This window comes from Eptatretus burgeri, chromosome 2, assembly GCF_056783735.1.
Source record: "Eptatretus burgeri isolate ZD-2024b chromosome 2, Ebu_testis_v1, whole genome shotgun sequence".
Lineage (NCBI taxonomy): Eukaryota > Metazoa > Chordata > Myxini > Myxiniformes > Myxinidae > Eptatretus > Eptatretus burgeri.
In genome coordinates this window covers 59,006,050-59,025,533 of record NC_140962.1, presented here as the reverse complement: position 1 = coordinate 59,025,533, position 19,484 = coordinate 59,006,050, and positions in this window count along the sequence as shown.

Here is a 19,484-nt window from a genome sequence, read left to right as displayed (position 1 = left end):
ATCAATGATCTCTCGGACTCTCTGAAAAATCCTCTTTATCTCTTTACTGATTACTCCTCCCTCTATCGTACCATCTGTCATCCATCTGACATCTGACAAGCCGCAGCTTCTTCGCTCTCTGCAGATCTGGATAAAATCACAAACTGGTCCAACACGTGGAACAAGTCTTCCAATCCTGACGAATCTCACACTCTCACTATGACTCTCCGAATGGACCGTTTAGAACTCACCCCCCCTCGCCTCGTCCCCCCCCCATCGACTTTCTCAACAAACCTCTGGAAGAAGTCCTTTCATTCAAGCTTCTGGGTCTCACGATCTGCCATGATCTTTCCTGGGAAAGCTACATTTCCAACCTGGCCTCCAAAGCCAATCACCGACTTGGAATCCTCCGTCGTGCAGAGTCCTTCCTTGGACAACCTGAGCTCCTGACCACATACAAAGCTTTCATCCGCAAAGCTCTTGGCTGATGCTCCTGCCTCTCAACTTTCTTGGCTTCACGCTGTGGAAACCAAGGCATTTCGGATCATTGGTATCGCCCACGATGAGGCTGAGTCTTTGGGCCTCTCACTGTCTCACCGCAGGCAGGTCGTGGTCTTTCTGTCTTTTACCGTCTCCTCTCTGGTCTCGACCGCACTGCTTTGTCTGCGTTACGTCACCACCATATTTCGCAGGGTGCTGACGATCCACCAACAACCCCCTTCTGGTAAAACTACCAAAATCATGAATCACTGCTCACCTTCACACTTTCATTCCTCTTTTTTCCCCGTCTTTGGAATAAACTCCCACACTCTCTTCAATCCAATTTTTTCCCTCCAGGCCTTCAAAACTGTTGTTCTTCACCACCACCTCTTATCTTCCCCCATCCAAAACCTCGATCTTTTCTACCCCCATTAATCCACCCCAAACCCACCTCCTTCAAATTCCCTGCTTTCCTTCCTAAAAGCCCCTGTCCTGTCCATCTTGTATACCCCATGTTCCCCACCCATCCCTCTCCCTTCCACAGATCTCCTGCTGTCTCTGTTCCCCACTGTTTTGTCCTCCCCTCTCCAGCCCCTCTTGGCTCATGCCCCCCCCCCCCGAGCTGTGCGTTGTGTGTTAGCTCTCATGTGAGCCTCCACAATGTATACAAAAAAACCTTTTGAAAAAAATTTTTATGCATATATTTTGGCCCCCATCAGTCAATGGTGAAGAATCACTTGAAAATTATAATTCTCGGATCCAGATTCAGATCACCACCACCAAAATCAAATCAATTTGTCCTCATCACCTCATCACACTTCCACCATGTCCACCAAATTTAGTCCGAATCCATCCACAATTTTTTGAAATATTGAATGATATATTGTTTTTGACCCGACCTCTCAATGCTAAAGAATCACTTTGAAAAATTTTTTATGTGGATCCGGATCTCCACCAAAATCGAATCAAAAAGTCCGTGTCGCACACCCAACCTTTCCAGCAAGTTTCGTCCGAATCCATCCACAACTTTTTCAGATATCATGCTCACAGATAGACAGAGAGGCAGATGTGAAAACATAACGTCCATCCACCTTCCGTGGCGGAGGTAAAAATGGTTCGAGTTAATCTATTGTAAAAGGATCACAAAGTGCTGACGTTTCGGGCTCAATCCCTCGTCGAAACATTGGTGACATCAGCCACGATACATCAACCACTTCCAATCTCTCCACTCTGATGAAGGGAAAAGCCTGAAACGTCAGCACCTTGTGATTCTTTACGTTGGATAACTGAACACATTTTATTCTTGAAAAAAAATTTTTTTTTTTTAATCGATGATGGGGTGTAAAAGTAATAATTCCCATTCTGTTGCTATGCTGGCATTAGGCACAGCATCTCGCATCATGTCATCAAGGCCGACTGTCCCATGTGCTTGTGGGTTGCAGCCTTCGTAAACCACAAATATATATATATATATATATATATATATATATATATATATATATATATATATATATATATATATATATATATATACACATAAATATAAATCAGACTACAACTTTCAATAAGAGTAGGCCAAAACGTATTGGAGCCATAGCTAATTTCGCTGCTTGGCATGCACTATAATGGGCATCAGCAGCAGCAAGTGAGAGCGCAGAAATGTAGATATGGCGCAGTCATGATGGACCAAATTACCTCCTACTTTCCTTGTATTTACTGGTACAACATCAGGCATTACTTATCCTTTTTGAGAAGCAATCAACACACTGATCTACACTCGTATTTGGAGGTAATATATCACTGTCAGTACACAAGCTTCAAACTTTCACATAGGAAGGTGATTAATGAAACCTGCATCACATTTGGTGTGGCCCTCAGGGGGCGCAGCCTTTCCAATAAATTGGATGTTCCTCCGTAATAAGATACCATAACAATTTGTGCGGTTAAAATCGCATCTTCTTGCCATTCTCAACAAACCTCGAAGGCTTGCAAATCCAGAAGAGCAGCCTGCTAATTGCCTTTATGGATGGAACGCCAAGATTTCATTCACACTCGCAAGGATGAGCCCCATCTGAAAATGTGCACACTGGTGGAAAATTGCCTCCTCCAGATACCCATTGATTTGAAGAACAAAATTTATCATATTCTCAAAAAAAACTACCCACCCCCCCAGTTCAGAATTTGAAAATAAGGTGTGTATTGTAAATGAGAGCAACTGATGAAAAACATCATTCGACAGCAATCTGGTAAAAGGAGAAAACGGGTTAAAAACTAAATAAATAAATAAATAAATAAATAAAAACCCATGGGTAATTCTTTCTTCTGGGAATTTTGAAGCAGACGGAGCAAAAACACCGATATTAATGATTGTTGAATAAAAAAAATACATACGTACATATAAATATATATTACTATTTAGTAATGCTTGCATCATTGGTGGGATTACAGCTGTGCCGCTGATGCAGTGCCCCATTCTCAATAAGCTGGTACTCTTTTGCCGACCTCAGAACTATGACGGGCTGTGTCAACCCACCTGGTGTTATTTAACGGCCGATAGGGGCTCAAATTCAAGACCCTAAGATCTTAAGCCAGCCACCTCAACCGAGCACCGCACATTAAAAAAAATAAATAATTATATACCGTTTCTCTATTATAAAGGAGTGGCTGTCTGACCATCCGCTAACTACTCCCTCAGTTTTGGGGATAGCCCTGCCAAACCTTCTGTGGAACGTTTTAGGGTCCCAGTTGGTGTCCTAAGGTGGGTGGGAGGTTTCATAAATAGGTCAATACAATTATGATTTTGACTTTCGATCCGGACGAAGCTGCTCCCGATCCGGGTGTAACGTTAGAATGGCGTTTCTCTTCCTTTAAGTGTTGGAATATTGTTGTTTTTTTAATTTTATTTATTTATTTTGTATATCTTGTCGAGGCTCATATGAGAGCGAACACACAACGCACAGCAAAGGGGGCATGAGACAAGAGGGGCGGGAGAGGGAAGGACAAAACAGTGGGGAACAGAGACATTAGATCTGTGGAAGGGAGAGGGATGGGACAGGGTACATGGGGAATACAAGATGGACATTACAGGGACTTTCAGGAAGGAAAGCAGGGAATTTGAAGGAGGTGGGTTTGAGGTGGATTAACGGGGTAGAAAAGATCGAGGATTTGAATGGGGGACGATAAAGAGGTGGTGGTGAACAGCTGTTTTGAAGGCCTGGAGGGAAGAATGGGATTGAATAGAGTGAGGGAGTTTATTCCAAAGACAGGAAAAAGGAGGAATGAAAGAGTGAAGGTGCGCAGTGATTCGTGATTTTGGTAGCTTTATTAGAAGGGGGTTGTTGGCAGATCTTGAGCGCCCTGTGGAAATATGGTGGGGACAAATCACAGAGAGAGCAGGGGGAGGCGAGACTGGAGAGGAGACAGTAGAAGATAGAAAGACCACCGACCTGCCTGTGGTGAGAGAGTAAGAGGCCCAAAGATTCAGCTTCATCGTGGGAGATGCCAATGATCCGAAATGCCTTGGTTTCCACAGCGTGAAGCCGAGAAAGGTGAAAGCAGTGCTCAATCAGGCTGCGGATGAAAGCTTTGTATGTGGTCAGGAGCACAGGTGAGCCAAGGAAGGACTTTGCATGATGGAGGATGCCCAGTCGGCGACTGGCTTTGGCTTTGGAGGCCAGGTTGGAAATATGGCTTTTCCAGGAAAGGTCATGGCAGATAGTGAGACCCAGAAGCTTGAAAGAAAGGACTTCTTCCAGAGGATTGTTGAGAAAGTGGATGGGGGGTGGGGTGTTCTAAACGGTCCCTTTGGAGAGACATAGTGAGAGTGTGAGATTTGTCCGGATTGAAAGACATGTTCCATGTGTTGGACCAGTTTGTGATTTTACCCAGATCTGCAGTGAGCGAAGAAGCTGCGGCTTGCCGGTCTGAGGGATGGCAGATGGTACGGACAGAGGAAGGAGTCAGCAGAGAGATAAAGAGGATTTTCCAGAAAGTCAGAGAGATCATTGATGAAAACCAGAAAAAGAACAGGGCCCAGAACGCTACCTTGAGGAACTCCAGCCTGGAGAGGAAGAGGGGATGAAAGAACTCCATTTAGGGCCACACGTTGACTGCGGCAGGAGAGGAAGTCTGCAAGCCATGAGTGGAGATGGTCTTGGATACCATAGGAAGAGAGTTTTGTGAGCTGAGCAGGACAAGGTATGAGACCATGTCAAAAGAACGCGATATGTCTGGGAATATAGCTCTGATTTCATGTCCGGCATCGAGTACCTCCATCCATCAGCATTGAGTTTTGTTAAATTAATGGTAAAGTATTAATTTGTGATTGGAATGATGCTGTTTGGAATGAAAATATAGAGAGATTGAGTTTAAAGCATAATGAGGAAATTATGTGAGGGTTTCTCCTCGTGACATTCACGGATTCAGAATTTGTAGTATTGCCATTTTTTGCCCAAGTCATTCACAAACTGGCTGTCCAGCCCTCCCGTGCATAGCACGGTCAGGGACCTCGCAAGTTTTATATGTATACTAGCAAATACAAGCCATCACTTCGCTGATTGGGGGTATTAAGGAGGGAGGTTGAGAGAGGAGGGAGGGGAGGGAGAAAGATGAAGAGAGGAGAGAGAGGAGGCAGGAGGGAGGGACAGCTAGGAAGGGGGGAAGAGTGAGGAGGGGATGGGAGCCATGCCTCACCAAACATGGCTATACCACAGGAGGGAGGGACGCAAGGATGGGGTGAGAAAGAAAGAAAGAGAGAGAAGTATGAAAAATAAAAAAAGAAGAGAGAAAGGTGAGGGTTGGAGGTGGGGTTCATAAAGAGAATGATTATGTTATGCTTAAAAACTGAACACGCACACACACACACACAAAAACAAACAGAACAGCTGTACACACAACAACACAACAGAGTTTGTAAAGTAATCTGCTGGCACATCTGCAAAAACTTTGATGTCCCAGTTCCAGAAAATTTGTGGGAACATGAACCAAAAGTAATCACTGAAAACATGGAAGTACCAACTGCTCACGTACGACCTAATGATCCCATCGAGCGTGAAAATCGAAAACAAAGCGTTGTGACCAGATATATTTAGGTACAAACAAAAAAAAAAACAAGCAGCCATAGACTGGTACTTACGAAATCGTCAACTTGACCTCTGACCTTGTCTAATAAAAGCTGTCTCTCGAGAAGGTAGCGAAGCAAACCAGAAGTTTCTACAATGATTCTGTACCAAACCATCAAAAATCGAATGTTTGACCTCACTGTGACCTTGACCTTAGACCGAATTTGACCAAAATCTAATCAGCGCTCGCCATCACCCTCCTGAATCACGTGGTGTAATTTGACATTGGTAGCTTCTTCCGTTCTTGAGTTATCGTGCCTACAAACAAACAAACACACACACAAACAAACAAACAAACACACACACACACAAACAAACAAACAAACAAACACACAAACAGATGACGGAAGTCATCAATATACTTACGAAATCTAAAGATTTCGTAAGTAAAAAAAACAGAGAAGAAAGCATTGCTAATTGAAGTGTTAATAGCAATGATTTTGGACTAAACGATGCAGAAATCAAGAAAATGACCAAACACCAAGACCTCAAGAATGAAGTGAGAAGATTCTGGAAGCTGAAGAATGCCAAAGTTGTACCGGTGATAACTGGACCTACAGGAATGATGACAAAGCACCTCACAGAGATATTAAACATAGGGGCAATACCCCTGGATGCTCACCTGGTAGTGGCTGGGTAACATAATTATCAGGTAACCACTGGTAGGCATGGATAACCCACAAAATATTGTTGAGGTTCTGCAAACCCACATACCTACAAGGCAATGGCACCCAACATATAGTGATCCCAAGGCAGTTATTTCATGATTATTCGTGCAGTTAGTCCTCCCCTCATGTCCAGTGGGTAAGCAGGATGAAGTTCGTTGCGTGGGACTCATAGTTAGGTCTTATAAATATCCTCTTGACCCTTTCCTTTTCGCCATAATACACAACAAACATGCAAGCACACATGCCATTCAACAGACAATTGTTTCATAGGCACACCGCGATGACTCCCACAGCTCGGATAAACCCTGTTGTACACAAGAGAACCTGCCCCGGGAATTTGCGCACCATTTCCATTCAAATCTGCACGCCAATTCCCAACCGGCAACTCACCTTACTCAGCACCTCGCTCACCAAATTTCACCACTTTGACCACAAATGCTTCCCGCATATGGGAAAAATACTCCCACACCCCCTTGTACCTCTGCATCGCTACAATTCACCGCTCTATTTCGAGCACCGCACGGCATCAGCCATTTTTCCCGATTTTTCTAATGTCATGAACAAACTTTGGTACGTCATGGGTGATGAAGGTTGTGATGTTTCATCGGAATTGTGTGTATCATTTCAGAAGAAAGCAAATACCTCTTTGAGGAGGCAACCCACTCCCCCGCCACCTGGTAAACTCCCTCTGTCGACCCCTTCAGAACCCCCCGTTTTTATGCCATCACGGGTGATGAAGGTTGTCGTCAAATTCCATTGAAATCGTATGTGTAGTTTCTGAGAAGTTGCAAGTATTTGTGGACGGACAGATTGTCGACGCGCCAACCCATAAGCTCCCCGGAACTACTTTACAGGTGAGCCATTTTTTCCCACCCATCACACACCACTGTTTAAAAAGAATATTTGTGATCATATCCTTGAAACATCTACATAAATGCAACGTTGTTTTTCAGTGAAAGCTACTCAAGTTTTCTGGGTTGTATACAGAATGTACTGTAGTCGGTAATCGCACTAACTCCAACCTGCCGATTCCCGAAAAATTGCCGATAGTGGCCAAGTGTGTGTGTGTGTTGTTGATTGGTATCTACATATGTGGGTTTCAGAATGTATAATGGAGTCCTCCCAGGGTGGGCTCAAAGTATCCACCTTCATTTCAGTAAGGGGTCACGATTCATGGACAAAGGTGTAAAGTTTTTCTGTTCTCAAAGTTTTGTTCAGGATCGTCACTGAGCACCAGACAGCTTCCAACTGTAGTTCCATCCATCCATCCATTGGGACCATACTCTGCAGAGCGTTGGTGCTGCCGAAGCAGTCTCCTTGGCTATTGGGCACAATCCTGGATGGGTCACCACTCCCACACTGGATACCAGCATGATGGCACTCATTTTGCCGACAGTCAGGATGACAGGCAGAGTCGATCCCACCTGGTATTAATTCAATAGCTGAGTGAGATTTGAACTCGGGATCCTAGGATCACAAGCCCACCACTCCAACCATTAAGCAAACACCAGGCATAACTATATTTTGTTTGTAATAATATTCCCAGGTTTTTAATATCTCTGTGAGGTTCTTTGTCATCAATCCCATAGCAACAACTCTCACTGGTCCAACTTTGGCATTTTTCAGTTTCCAGGATTTTTTCCCTTCATTCTTGAGGTCTTGGTATTTGATCATATTCTTGATTTCTGCATTGTTTAGTCCAAAATCACTGGTATCAACACCACACTTAGCAATGGCTTCTTCTCTCTTTTTGTACCTAAATATGATATCTGGTCGAAAGGCTTTGTTTTCGAGGTTGACGCTCAATGGGATCATTAGGTCGTACATGAGCGGTACATGTTTTCAGTCCATGCTTTTGGAAAATGTTCCCACAAATTTACTGGAACTGGGATATCAAAGTTTTTGCAGATGTGCCTGAGGTTAACATTACAAACTCTGTTGTGTCATTGTGTGCACAGCTATTCTGACATGAGATTTTTTTTTTGTGTTCGGTCATTAAGCATTACATATCTCTTTGCTTATGCCACCTCCACCTCTCACCTATCTTTTTTTCCTTTTTTTTTTTTCTTTGCTTATGCCACCTCCACCTCTCACCTATCTTTTTTTCCTTTGTTTTTCTTCCCCCCCCCCAACTCTCTCTGTCTGTCCCCTCCTCACTCACCCCTCCAAATAAAATGCAGCACTCTTCTCCCAGTCCTATCTCTCTCTCACCATGTATCACAACGTTTCGTGAGGCATTGCTCTCCCCACCTTCAACCCCCTTCTTCACCCACTCCTTGCTTCCCTCCCTTCTCTTTGCCTCCTCTCTCCCTCTTTCTACCCCCTCCCCCGTCCCCCACCTCCCCTTCACACTCCCGTTGGCAAAGCGATGGGTTGTATTTGCTAGTAATATATAAAGCTCTTTCCAACCACTGACTCACTCACCTCATATTAAAGGTTGGTACCTTCCGGATGACAGAGAAAGCTGAAATTCCGCGTGCCATCAGACATCAAAGCCGATACACTGGGAAAATCACAGAACCATTGGAAAGCGTCCATAAATCAAAATATAAATAAATGAAAATAATTAAATGAAAAAAAGTGAATGCAAATGAGTGACCCAAGACAATTGAGAAGCACGGTAATTTGGCATGCCGATGTACATCAAAGCTGATACACTCGCGGGGGGGGGGGGGCAAAAAAATTTATCACAAAAAATGTTAGCATACTTCCAAAGAATGATGTTAGTGAAAATCTTTTTATAAAACCAAATAAAATTCAAATCGCCTTTCAAAAATAAATGAAAGAATCATACATGCACAGACTGTTTTCCATTCATCACTAGACCAATTTAATTTTCCACACCCAGCACGTGCAGTCCGATTGGGGTATCAACTGGGAATAACACTTTCACCTGGACAAGGTAATGATATCACTATTACACTCTTAATATGTCCACATAAGACTTGGAGAATACCAGAAATGCCAAATCATTGGGATGAACAATGCTGGCTGCTGGGATGTCCTATAGTGACAATGGACGTCACTGTGGCTTCCATCGACTGTTATCAGCAGAATGGTCCACAACACAAACAAATCAATGATGTTAAAGGTAGGCCTCAATCTTGTCGACCCAAGGTGACCTCCAACAGAGAAGATGCGGCTCTGCATGATCAGGCCTACCTGTCTGTCTCTGTCTCTGTCTCTGTCTCTGTCTCTGTCTCTGTCTCTGTCTCTCTCTTTCTTTCTCTCTCTTTCTTTCTCTCTCTTTCTTTCTCTCTCTTTCTTTCTCTCTCTTTCTTTCTCTCTCTTTCTTTCTCTCTCTTTCTCTTGCAGCCTCATGGCTGCTGGTTGCATCATTGGCTAGGGACACAGCTATGCCACTGATGCAGTGTCCCTATTACCAGTACACTGGTACTCATTTTTGTCAACCTCAGAAGGATGACTGGCTGAGTCAACCCCACCTAGTATTAATTCAGCAGCCAACGGGGCTCAAACTCAGGACCCTAGGATCCCAAGTCAGCCACCCTAACCGCTAAGCCAACACCAAGCATCAGGCCTGTGAGATGTAGGTATTCCCTTTGCCACACACGGTGTTTTGACATGAATCGATTCGCCCTCAGGCGGTATCCACGAGAGCTATCTGGAACTGGCTTCATTCTGTCGGTTATGAAGCTAGGAAACTGATCAGATGCCCTCTTCTCACCCCAGAACAAAAAACAGCCCACTCCTCATGGTGCCGGGCATGGAAACACTGGAATATTGCATCCTGGTAGAAAAGCTATTGGTCTGATGAGAATCGATTTCTCCTGCATGCTTGGTATGATATGGGATACATTATGATATGGGACTACCTGTCATGTGATTGTAAACTTGACCTTGTCATTGTACAGGTTGAACTGAAAGATGAATAGTACCGTAGGGACATTTTGGATTGTGTTGCTGTTCAACATTTTGACAACCACCCACTGTATTCATGCATGACAATGTCAGACCACATCATTCTCATCCAGTTACTGACTTCTTGTGACACAATGGCATCACAACGTTGCCCTGACCAGCAAGAAGTCCTGATTTAAATCCATTGGAGCATTTCTGCAACATTCTTGGGTGACGATTTAACAAAATGTATCAACCAGTGCAGGTTCTTGCACAGTTGGAGGCTGCTTTGCAACAGGAAAGGTAACAGCTCCCTTTAGATTCTCGCTGGCAGCCTCTTTAGGGAGGGGGGGAGGAGAGTGAGGAGAGGGGTTGATTCTCTCTTGCAGCAGTCATTCGTTCTAATGGTGCTTACACACATTATTAACCCATTGAAACGTTCATTCCATTATTATTTCATTGGATGTCATTATTGCCTGGTCTTGAGTCCATCACATGATGTGTTGCCAGCAGCCCCATTCCAAAGTCAGCATGGTTTTTGGTGCACAACCTCACCATCATGGACATCCTCATTTTGTGATTAAGTAAAAAAACAAAACCACTTTATTTGCCTCAAGTAATTTGTCAACAAGAGCGAAAGTGAGCACAATATATGCCCGAAAAAGTCTCCGTGACACACACACACACACACACACACACACACACACACACACACACACACACACACACACACACACACACACACACACGCGCGCGCGCAAGCACGCACACAATTATATATTCAAACACGTCAATTTATGAAGAACAAGAGGGTATATACAGAATTGTGCTACTATATGGAAAACAGCATCCCGGTTGCCATGGCAACCACTTTAGATAATGAACGTATGTCACGACACACCGTCTCCACAGTCTGTACCTTTGTACCAAATATGAAACGTGAAAGTTGAAAACTTTGGGAGTTCGAGTGCGGACAAGAACGGACGGACGGACGGATGACCGGTATCACATAATACGCCCTGATTATATATATATATATATATATATATATATATATATATATATATATATATATATATATATATATATATATATATATATATATATATATATATATATATATATATCGGGCGTATAAAAATGCATACCGTTACAGATGTGGGGTTTGAGTTTTGCCATGAGCGGAAGCACCTGAATTCCTCCCAAACACCTGATCTCGTCCAGTTACTGACTTCTTGTGACACAATGGCATCACAACGTTGCGCTGACCAGCAAGAAATCCTGATTTCAATCCATTGGAGATTTAAATCCATTGGAGCATGAGGCTACCAGGCACAACTAACTTCGTGCTCCGGTGGGTTATTAAGCAACTATGAACGCCGATTGGTACTTGCAATTCTGGCAGGATTTCACTACTTCACTTCACGTGGTACCTTACCTGTGGACGGCCGCACCAGGGGGGGGGGGGGGCGGGAGGTCTCGTGCCTTTGATGCGTAGTTGCGTTAACTTACCTGATCAGGTGCAGCCAAGTGGAGCTGCCAAGTACGCACCAGCTAACAAGAGCCAATCGGTGTGGTAAAACTCCCCTGCTGCAGTACGTGCAGACTATGCTGGACCAATGGAGGAAAAGACATGGAGGAGGAAAAGAGGAATTAACTGGGTACATTCACAATAATAGCAATTTATTAATAGCAAGGGCGAGGAACAGCATGTGGCACAATAATCAAAGGTTTTAATGCAAAAGCAATATGTACAGCAGAGGAAAGCAAGAATTGATGAGGTACAGTCAAATAAAATACACATATGTACAAAAGAAGACGGTGTAGAGCTAACTCGATCCAATTCTTATACAATCTTAATTATGTAAACAAAACAGTTGCCATCAGAATCATTCCTGAGGAAGGTTAGAGAGTAAAGAAAGAAAGAAAGAAAGAGAAAGTTTGAGGTGTTTGCGACCTCTTTTATACCTGGCATGACCGACGGACCCAAGCTTCCCAGTGGCTTAGGAGAGGGAGGAGGGGAGGAAAACTGAGGTGTCTCCTGTGCGTGGTCAGAGGAAGGTGCAAAATTAAGGGTGTGGTGATTGTGGACGAAATGTAAAGAGGGGGGTGTAAAGATTTGGATTGGGGGTTTTGAAATAAAGGAAAAAAGTGTGAGGAAAGTTCTAATCGTGAGTGTAAGAGATCTGCACGTGTAATTACTAATTGGCTAAGGCGACACTCGGTCTGGTATCTCCAGCTCGCAGGTGGACTCCGTTCCATTCCGTTCCACCATTCCATGACCCCAGGAACAAGAAAGGGTGGGCCAGATGCGAGAGTAGAACAGGTGGGCCAGACCATCGAGAAGAGCAGAGAAGAAGGCAGGCCAGGTCAGAGAAGAAGGCAGGCCAGGTCAGAGAGAGGAGCAGAAAAGAAGGCAGGCCAAGTCAGAGAAGAAGGCAGGCCAAGTCAGAGCGAACAGCAGAGAAGACGGGAGGCCAAGTCAGAGCGAACAGCAGAGAAGACGGGAGGCCAGGTCAGAGAGAAGAGCAGAGAAGAAGGCAGGCCAGGTCAGAGAAGAGCAGAGAGGAGGGCAGGCCAAGTCAGAGAAGAGCAGAGAAGAGGGCAGGCCCGGTCAGAGAAGAGCAGAGAAGAGGGCAGGCCAGATCAGAGAGAAGAGCAGAGAAGAGGGCCGGCATTTATGATCCCCCAGCGGGGGCAGCGCTTGAGAGCGGAACAGGCGAAGCGATGAGTGTTTCCCTGCACTCTCATTGGTGTACGGACCATTGCCCCGGCGCTAGCTCAACCCAGGCGAGGATTTGGCACCAGAAATGGCTTCAGTTGCTCTCCACCTGGGCATGCAACGGAGCTCCGAGAATAACATGGCACTGGGGTATCTGGTGGCGCTCTCCGGCCACAAATGTGTCAAACACCCAGTGAGAGCCGCAGTTGAGTGTAATGCTAGGGCTTCTTATCCCCACGACGTTGAACTGCGCCGAGCATATACTCGTGCCCTGAGCTGGACATCAGAACATCCAGACTCGAGTATTTCCGATGGTCCCGGCCACTCCCTTGCTCCCTATTAGTCGCAAAAGGCAGTGTAGGCATTGGTGGTGATGGTTGTCGAGTGATGGGAGCGTTGGTGTAGTGGTGTGCTACTGGCATAGTGATTTGTGGTGGTTGAGGTGTCATGGTTGTGGTAGTTAATGGCAATGGTAAGCGAGCGTAGGTTGTTGTGGGGATTTTTAGGAAGGTATTGTGGTGGTCATATGAAGGTTGTAGTGTTGTCGTTCGAGTACGGCGAAGGTCTGAGGTGATGTGCCATTGGAGAATGGCATGAGGTTTGAATGTGAAACGGCATGCATATGGAAATAAGCTGCTCGTGTTCAGGCACGCATGAAGGGAAGGCTCGTGTGGGTGTCGTAAAGCAAGTAAAATAGATAGAGGATGAGAATAAAGACCTGCCTTAAGGCCTATGCAATACATTCTGTCCCATAAACCCACTAGACAATAGGGAAAGGCTATCTAAAATTAATACTAATGAAATAACTGTCTCGGGACTACTACGTGTTGTGTGCCAATGCCTAGGGGAGACCGCTGACTTTGCAGAACCGCAACAATGCTTTTCCTATAAAATATCTATATATTAATACTGAAGGACCAATTTTGTGCTCCTCCTAGCGGTCACGTCACGTTTTTCTCGGTACTGTGACCTGGACTGAAAGAAACTTCATACCTGTAAGAGTGCATCGCACATCGTGGCAATTGTAAAACTTCAACTCTGAAGCAGAATAAACACTTTTCGTTTTACATTTGTTTACATGGCGACGTGTGACGTCACCGCTGAGAGGCGTAAGGACGTCATGACATCATCGGTCATTCGCTGACCTCTTTACGTCTGTCGTCGACAGACCATCACCGCTGAGAGGTGTAATTCCACTCCTCGAAAATAGCGTCTGCAATGTAAAACCCTCTTCTGCACATGCTGACTACCTCAGAATGTGAATTTGACATAAAAAAATGTAACAAGAAACATTGTATCTTCTATCTATATATTAATACTGAAGGACCAATTTTGTGATCCCCCTAAACGGTCACATCACGTTTTTCTCGGTACTATGACCTGAGAAGTTTTGACACGGTGTTTGTACGTCAAAGTAGACACGTGCACAAATCAGGGGACTTCTTCACAAGGAGTAGTGTACACCAAAAATGTCGTGTACAAGGACGTTTTGTAGGCCTCATTCGGTAAGGCCATGGAGTACATCGACTGGGATCCGGCTCTTAAAAGAGCCGTCACTGGTTGTCATATTGGGCTCATGGAACGGAATCCGTCTGTGACGGGGTTTCGGCTAGTAAGGTTTTATTTTTGATAAATATTACAGTTTCTAAATAATTGTCTCGGTTATTACGACGATCCATTAAAACTCAACCCATGTTTACCTTTTTTCCATGTTTATATCTAAGCAAACACTGTGAATCTGTAAATTTCATCTCTTTTTGTGGGAGATACAAAGTCTAGGCTCTTAAAAGAGCAGGAAGGTCATGTGACTGCAGAAATAAAAGCAACAAACAGACAGTGGGACAACAGGTGGATACAACAAGCAAGGGACTCGGTGGCTTAATGGATAGAGTACTTGCGACGAGCCTGGGAGATCGGCAGTTTGAACCCCTGCTAAGTCATACCAAAGACCTTAAAAATGGTATGTGCGGCTTCTTTACTTGATGCTCAGCATTAATGTTTGTCAACTATTGAAGGGCCTAATTGCCCCTCTCTTGCATTGAAGTTCATTTTAAAGGAACTCATACTATAAGGAAGTGTATGAAGAAAGAAAGGATGATAGCGGAGAGGAGAGGAACCTAGTAACCTGTGAGTAAGAGAGCTTGCAGAGCAGAGAGTTCATGGTAGTAAAAAATGTCAAAGGTTGAGATGGAGGATAACACAAGATGGTGGTGTATTGCCACGTTAAAACCCTGGAAGGAAGAACCAAATTGAACAGCCTTCAGGAAGAGAGTTCCACAAAAGTGAGAAAAGGTGTTCAATAAACCTGGATTTTGAGAGTTCAACAAGGAGGGGGTGACTGGGAAAACGTGTACATTCTGGAAGAGCTGGGGTGGATTGGAGGATTCAAAGGGCAGAGGGAGCAAGTTCAGGTAACTTAGGTTATTGGACACCCTCATGTAGTTGAGCATTTCAGATTGCAAGTGATTTTTGCCATTAATGAGGCTTCCCTAAACTAAGCCACCAAAATAAATTATTTTTTCAATTAAGTAGTTGTCCTGCAATGGCGAAGTTAAATAAATAGCCCCATGGGGGACTCGGTTATTAACCCAACAGGAAGGGTGAAAATGAGGCATTCAGGCGGAGGAGGAGGGGCCATGTACCCTCCCCCCCCACCTGAAGTGGTACGGTCATGGGGAGCACAACCCCATGAAACCTCACTGCCCTGATGGATCATACCAAATTGGATACATAATCGGTTGGGTAGTTTGTGAGGAGATGTTTTAGTCAAATGTTAACAGATGTAAGTGGTACGTACGTATGTACAGACGGATGGCTGGCCGAACACCGGGACTCACTCAGCTTATTTAGGATAAATAACCTCATGATCAAGTAGTAGAGAGTAAATAGCAGCCATACATCAACATACTGTAGGTGCAAAAATTGTGGACTTTTTTACTCGAACCCCTCCACTCCATTCTCACTTTCCCTTTCCTGCCACCAGCATGACAAAACTATAGTATGAAGAAAATGTGTAAACTGGTTTGGTAAGCAAACCCAGGCTAGACAGCTCAGAGGTGAGTGTGCGCACCTCCAGGCCATACTTCCAACCCCATGCCCTAAGTAATCAAGACGTATTGTTGTGGGCCGGGGTTCGGTGGCGATAAACGACCACTAGGTGGAGCAGTGAAGTCGTCTCCCACCAAACACCCGAAATTTAGGTCGTGACTCTCGGACAACTCCGAAAGGTAACGGGTCACTGAGAGGACCGTGGTCACCAATATTTTTAAGGCATGAGGTAGGGTCCACTTGTCTAATTCCAATTTACCCAAGTACTCATGCCGTCCAACTACCGGGGAAACCACACCCTCGGCCGACTTTGTCCATATCGAGTCGCTATCACCGACTCAGATCCGGCGTAACCGAGCGGAAGTTACCAAAGCCGCGTCGGACCAAATGAACAACTTACGGCATGAACGGCTTTACTATTTCTCAATACGCACCTTGCTCGGCCAATGAGAGAAAGCACAGAAAATGAGCTGGTACATTTAACAGGGGTTTTATTTTACATTCATTGGGAGGGAGACACAGAGCAGAGTTATCATGAATAAAGAAATGTAAGTTACAAGGAAAGGAAAACACTTATACAATTCTACTTACAGATGGGGCCCACAGACACACACACACACACATACACACACACACACACACACACACACACACACACACACACACACACGAAACTGGACCCCATGGGTCTATTCGGTAGAGCCGGGACGGGGTACCTGCCCCGCCTCGTGCGGTCACACCGACCCCGAACCACCACGGTGGGACTCGAACCCACGACCTTAGCGTTGTCAGCACCAAAACTGCTGACCGCTCAACAACGACCACAGACTGCACTACAATCTCCACCAGGACTGCAGACCGCTCAACCACGACCACAGACCATGCCGCAATCGCCACCAGGACAGCAGACCTCTCAACAACAACCACAGACCGCGCTGCAATCGCCACGAACACTCCTGTCTGCCGTCCTCTCGTGTCTTTTTTTCTCTCTTGAGGTGGGAGGGGTTTCTTTTCTCGCCCCTTGCCTCCTGATTGGACGAGGGGTTGTCGGACGACTCATGGTCAGCCTCCCGATTGGCTGGGGCGCGCATGTGGTGCTCGCCCTCTGCTCATTGGCTGCAGGAAACAGTCCATGCCCTTCCTTGGAGCAGAGCCTCGATCCGAAGCGACAGAGGCTCCGCCCACGCCCTCAGCCAAAAACATGTGGGCAATGGCGACCGGGTTGAATGAGGGATGGTGGCGTTGTTGATGTCTAAAAACCTAACGAAAATATAACTCGTAGCGCATAAACGAAATTCCCATTAGACATAGGGGATGGATTCTAACTATAAACACACACTTGTTGGAATAACTGAACTACGGGGACTCTGGCTGTTTGTGTGCAAAAGGCTTCCAGATTCGTAACAGTATAACAACCTTCATTGCTCATATCCCTTTCCGTTTCATTAATAATTAATTCCCAGAAATAGCTATACATTATTTTTCTCTCTCTAAGGAATAAAGGAATGGAGTAAGAGATATAATAAGAAAGACCAAAAGACTAAAATGCCAATGGAAAGGACATGATGCAGAGAGAAGACAACCGACGAACAAAAAGGATAACATTATAGATATCAAATGCAAAACAAAATACAGTAAGGCCAAAGTAAAAGATTGAAAGATGAACTGACAGACTAATATGTTGGTAACATCTGGACAGAGGTGACACAAGATGTCAAGGTCTGGAACCATCATGCCTTGGTCCTGCAGTGGACTGAAAAGGGCTAAATGACGAGGAAACGAAATCATTATCATCAACATGACATTTGACAAACGGGGCATTTACACTCTGAGTCCACACTTCCATCACGATGACAAGGACATTCTCACCTCACCGGCAATGTATCCTTTCCGATTCATCACCCACTTGACCCGTCCATCATGAGTAAAGATGGCTAATCGAAATCAACCTTGTAATGCATGGGCTTAACCTTCCCAGCATGACAAATTAAACATTCATCAAATGTAATGATGGACTACAGAACTCGAAAAATTCTTTCCTTTTTAAAATCCATTTTACAGGTATTGCTTAAACAATTTAACTGGGAAAAGCCAAAAGACAAAACAATGATGATGACACGTTGCTCTGTTAACATTGTAAGAACTGTCACTTAGTCCGCAAGAAAGTTCAAAATCCATAGTGGAACAAACTTGAATGGTAAAGATTAATAAAAGGTGAAACTTAGCAATTACATGATCAGAGGAGAGTACACCTGCAATGAGTGGATTTAGTGCAAGCTGATGCAGGATCCATCATGTTGATTTAGTAAGCTCTTTACCATCATGGAACAAAATGTTTTCAATCTGAAGTAAGGTAATGCTTGGAGTCCATTTGTTATTGGCAACATCGTGCCAACAGTATTTAAAATGTCAACAATCATATCTATTTATTGACAAGTTTATTCCAACGGCTGAAATAAATAAAAGTGTCAGAACAACAACAAAAAAAATTTGAGAACCTTAAAAGCTCCAAATGTAGTTAATGAGGTAAAAGCTTTTAAATAAAACTGAAAAATTGAAAATTAGGGAGTAATCACACACCCAACCTGTCCACCAAATTTCATCCGAGATATCCTGTACACAGACAAACAGACAGAAAGGGGATGAAAACATTACCTCCTTCCACCTTCAGTGGTGGAGGTAATAATGAAATATTCCAGATGTGTACATCTACCACAGGACTACTTATTTTACAGCCCCAAATATTGCCACCACCTTGTAGTGTTGGCGGAGGAAAGCTTTTGGCCCGTCTTTCACGAACCGGCTTAGCAAGGTTTGACACTCAACAGAAAGTGATAATAATTTTGAAAATTGGTCAGGGGCCAGTGTGCCAGCAACAACTCACATATTCTTCATATGAGAAGCTCAGGTCGAACATCAACCAACTAATGCTTGCTGAAAGCCACAGAGCTTAACACCGATCCGAAGCACAGCGCACTTTGTGTTGCAATGCCCTGTCTGCACAAAGTCAACAGTATGTAGCCGAGTCGAGAATGAAACCCAGGCAAGACAGCTGAGAAGTAAGTGCACCACTACCTGTGTACCACCTTGTCGGACAATTGCAACCAGGCGCATCCATATTTATTAATGTCATACCAAAGTAGCCAGAAAAGCAGCTCGGTAACATGCAATGTCACTCTGTACTGACCTTACACTCCGATCCCCACCACTCTCTTTCCATTTTTTTTTTGTTTGTTTGTTGAACGAGCATCAATCTCCATAGAGCGGGAATGCAGAAATGCACTAATTGGCAGAAGTCTGACACATGTGAAAATGTCAATTTAAGCATTTTCCTTCCCCTTCCTCAGTAAACTATGTATTAACACAATGACTTGTCCGATACAGTACCGGTACCCACAATTAGCTTGCTGTGCTGACTGTTTCTTTGTTGTTGTTTTTTTTTAATTTCAGTCTTTAAGTCACACTATTAAATTGACGTCCTGTCAGTTTATTATTAAGGGAAGAAAGTTCATAGGGGAGCTATATTTAAAATAACCCAAACACCAGTCGGGGTTAAATTTTGATGAAAGGTTTCTAGCAATACAGTATCTTTCTTTGTAAAATGAACCG